Genomic DNA, 4,545 nt, shown 5'->3' on the forward strand with positions numbered 1-4,545 from the left:
CATCATAATATTCTCCATGTAAATCAATGTTTGAGCTGTGATTGATGACTGTAATAATGTTGCAACTGTGGGCCTTGACAGTTGACAGGCAGGGGAAAGTCTGTGTCTCTACAGAGTGTATGCAATCTGTATTTGTTGTGTAGGTATGTAAGCATTTACATGTAAAACCATTTATCACTATGTTGATGACAACAGTATCTGGTGGTGGATAATCTAATGGTGGATGTTTCGTTGCTCGACACCCTAAAGGTGAAATGTTCCGTACATCCATCAACAGAGACAAAAAAACAGCTTGCAGCATTATCTTCATCTTTTGGTGTAGAATTTTATAGGAGACTACAAATTCTTGTGCACGAGTGAAATCTGTAAATCTAAGAAAAAAGGACAAACAGTGGGGAGAAAAGGTATGCAATTCACAACTAGTTTTTCACATTTTCCCCTCTTACAACAAAGGAACAAAGGGAGAGCTCTGAAATTTCCATCATAAACCCCTATCAAACTGTGAAAGACAAAAAGTCCAGAAAAATTCACTGTATAAATTTTAAAATATTAATTAGTATTTTTTTGCACTAAATAAGTTTTTCATCAGCTACCAACCAGCAAGGACTCTTAGCACAGTGCTCCCATCATCAGTGGAAAATCAATCCAAAGGTGCTACAACATGAAAGTACTTGGTGTTGTTCCACAGAGATGGAACTGGACCTCTTCATGCCAGAATCATGGCTTCAGGTCGTACTGCCACATCTCTGGAATCTTAACTATTACAGATGAAGCAGTGGTGAAGGACACAAACCATGGCCAGTGGGTAAACAGCTTCCTGGGAATAGGCAGCAGCATCATCAGCTGAGTTCTTTTCTATAACATGTTCAAATGTTAGTGGGTCGACAAAAAAAGTCTTTGGAGTTTTGCTTTAATCGGATACAATAATACATGAAAAGTAAAATAGTAAAGTCCTTCCTTTTCTTCTATTCCACATCCTCACTCACAATAAAGGTCTTTTCTGATGTGAAAAATAAATGTAAGTATTCAGCACAAATTGTCTAATTATTTCAAAATCAAACTATGCAATTTTCTGCATTTTAATTTTAGGTTCTGTTTCTCAAAGTTGAAGTGTAATAAATATTACAGACATCTTCATTCTTTGAAAGAGAGGAAGCTTGGAAAAAAAAAATCAGGGGTGTACAAGATATTTATTTGGCCCAGTGTATGTTACTTAAAGACTTGTCTGAAAGTAATAACAGCTCTAACGTTGCCTAATAAAGGGTCCAATCTCTTTGACTCATGTAACCGGTTAATTTAGGCTTAGAGCAGCTGAATGAGGACAAATAATACTTTTAAAGATTTTGACTGTTCAATTTTCTTTCAAAATTTAAAACATTAGCATCCTAAACTGGAATTAGTAAAAATTATTGTGCATTCCTTGTTTTCTAGTAACTTTGGAAAGATATAATTCTATCTCTAGGGACATTCAGATAAACTTTCACAACAGGCAAAGGATGCTTGGAATAGATTCTGCCCGGGAGCTATTTTTATTCATTTAGCAGCTTTATACATATCTGGCTTTATGAGTCATACTGCTGATCCTGAGACAGGTGCAACAGGAAACAGAGAGACAGCCTGGAAGTTTGGCCAAACACTGAACACTAGCCTGAGAGAGATGGAAGTTATTATAAAGAAAAAAGTAACATGAAGGTGTAGAAATATGCAACAAATGAGTCTGCATACTGCAAGGAAGCTGGCAGACACTAATTCTATTTCTAGTCTGCCTTGTCCAAAGTCTCCCAATCCTCCCCCAACCGGTCGACGCTTCAGAGGATAAAATGACCTCCCTGCAGTCTAGACCTAGCCCAGCTCAACACTTGTAGGATTAGTTTGGTCATGCTTTAATTGAATGTAAAAGAGAAAAATTGAATGCAAAAGAAAAAAAAAGAACAGATCCACTAATAAAGCTTTCTGGTTGATTCGCCCAACCAGAAAGCTTTATAGCGTTAGATAAGGTTGACTTCACAGTTGACATGTGAAGTCAACTGAGTGTCAGGAAGCATGGTGTGGTTGGTGGTGAGGCGATGAACGCAGAGACCCAGGTATGAAGATAATGATGGTTTAATGATGAGATAAAGCTCAAAAACAGTCCAAGACAGGCAGCACGGCGAGAGGCAAGCACACAGCTAGATGCCGGTAGCAACTGACTACAGAGACTGAAACACTAGAGCTGACGCCGACACAGGACTTAGCAGTTCAACTGCGACGACGGACAGACTGATGCAGACCAAGACGTACATTGACAACAATAGACAAACTTAGACAAGGACCCGACGAGGAACACAGACAACAGGTGGGTTTAAATACACACGGGGTAATTAAGGGAATGAGACACACCTGGGAAACAATCAATGGGGAAGACGCAGAGACAGACTCACAGGGAACAGAACTACACAGAAACTCAAAAATAAACACACAGAAACACGGAACATGACACTGAGAGGTTGAAAAAACAAAGGGTTAAGAACATTTGAAATGAAAATAAAAACAGAATAAAAAAAATGTTCAACACAATTATTAGTAGCAGCTTCCATCCGCAACCATCTGCTATTTATTAAGTAAGAGCAAAGAAGGTGGAAAGCTGGAGTGTAATTTATTTTCTATATATTAAGTCAAGAAATAAATGGAAATGCACATCGAACTACAAAAGCTGGGTGGTGTTGGCTTAAAATATCTGATGTTTGCCATCTGACATTCAGTGACAGCAGGAAAGAACTGAAAACATGAATGATTACAGAGAAGGACTAGCAATGCTTCAAACAGGCGTGGATTGGCTGTGGGGTGATACACCATAAGAACAGGGTGAGTAGAAACAGAAAATGACTAGCGTTTTTCACTTCTTGTCCCTCTTTCTGCTTCTGTGTGGGATGCAAGGGAACCAAATCTTTCTGATGCCCCTTCCATCCTACAGGAAAAATGGATGGACGAAGGGAGCGAGCAGAGATGGTCATAGGTGAGGTGGGTTGCCATAGTAACCACTCTCTGCATGTGTTTTTTTTGTTTTTGTTGTTGCCATTGGATATGGACTGCTGCTGCAGAGTTTCTGTGCAGTGGTTCCTTCATAATAGAACTGATTCAGCCTCGTTCTTTTACACCTCACCAAGTTGCGACCTTGGCTCCTGAAGGAGAATCATGAAAGCTTTTCACAGAGAAAGATGCTGTTTCTGCTGCGACTAAGACGGCTGCTCCTGAGATGCAGGCTCATGCTACGATGAATGTATGTTGAAACTGGTTGACTGAAGACAGGGCTTAGCAAAATGAAATTATTAGAGGGATGAGTCAAAGTGGAAATAAGGGTTTTGGGAGCAGAGAGGATGAGAGCACACATGGAGCATGTGGATGGGAGGCCAGTTGACCAGACTGCAGCTGTGCAACGCTTACACAATATTTAATCAGTTTCAGCATTTACTACAGATTAGAACACGTATAAAATACATTATACACTGATAAAAATGATTCTGTGGTGAAATGAATTTAATATAACTGAATCTGTAAAATCAAAGATAACATTTAAGTAGTAATTTTTATTGTTGTACTAAGAGCCTGTCTATTTAAGTTCATCCACTCAACAAAAAAACAATATTATCTTTACTGTGTTTGTAAAGATAATACTACCCATCAGTTATCAGACTTCCCCAGCACCAATGGACCAGCAGTTATTTTGAAGTATATGGATAAAAATTTTGTGCTAAAAAAATGAAGTTAAATGAAGTTAATGCTTAAGATTCAGGACATCCCCAGATGTTACTCCATTTCTGCTCAAGCAAACCTGCAAACAAAGAAAAAGTTTTGAACATTTCTACAACTGATTTTGGTTGAAAAATAAAATATGCTCTGATGACACAATATTTTTTAATGTAGGTTAACAAAAATAATGCTGTTGTTGGTGACGTAAGCAGAAAAAATACATTTGATGAGAAAAACACTACAGACAATGCTGAAGCTGGTTTCCAAATGCAGCTTCCAATTCAGGAAATGGCTAATGACTTCCACCTAATTTTTCAATACCATCAGCATCTTTAATTTACTCTAGTTGAAAGACTGACACCTAGACTCTTCAAACCTGGACTAGATTATTCTCAACTAATAGCAGAATATTTAAAACTAAATGTGGGATTTGTGAAACCTTTATCTGATTTGTGAAACTTCAATAAAGAGCAGTTCTAGTGTTATCCGAAGCATAAAAATGGTGAAATCAACTTTTATTGAAGTTTCACAAATCACACACTTGGTTATAAATATTATGCTTTTAATTGAGAATAATCTAGAGAGGTTCTCATTTTGTTATTGTGTGAAACAGCAGGGTTTACAGTTAATGGAGTTACTATTATTTGTCATGTAAACAAAGAATTATCTAGTTTGTATTTCTGCTTGATCCTACAGCATCAGCAGCAAGATTCTTTGAACTCTGATCCTGCAGTTGAGCGTGGCTCAGGATCAGGGCCGTGCAGAGACCACTAAAGGGGCAGGTGCTCAAGCACCCCAGCCCCCCCCCCTCTGCAC

General features: G+C 38.3%; 1 long non-coding RNA gene across 1 annotated transcript in view; it reads left to right on the top strand.

Annotated features, from left to right (window-relative positions):
* Nucleotides 1-933: 933 nt before the first annotated feature.
* The window catches only part of LOC106940503 (uncharacterized), a 23,613-nt gene continuing 20,001 nt past the window's right edge, over nucleotides 934-4,545 (top strand). Inside the window, exons 1-2 of the long non-coding RNA XR_001423115.1 lie at nucleotides 934-945; nucleotides 3,375-3,377. This is a non-coding gene — a long non-coding RNA (uncharacterized LOC106940503). The remainder of the gene's footprint in view (nucleotides 946-3,374; nucleotides 3,378-4,545) is intronic.

This window comes from Poecilia latipinna, unplaced genomic scaffold (assembly GCF_001443285.1).
Source record: "Poecilia latipinna isolate Pla-1442-1.1 unplaced genomic scaffold, P_latipinna-1.0 Scaffold3254, whole genome shotgun sequence".
Taxonomy (NCBI): Eukaryota; Metazoa; Chordata; class Actinopteri; order Cyprinodontiformes; family Poeciliidae; genus Poecilia; species Poecilia latipinna.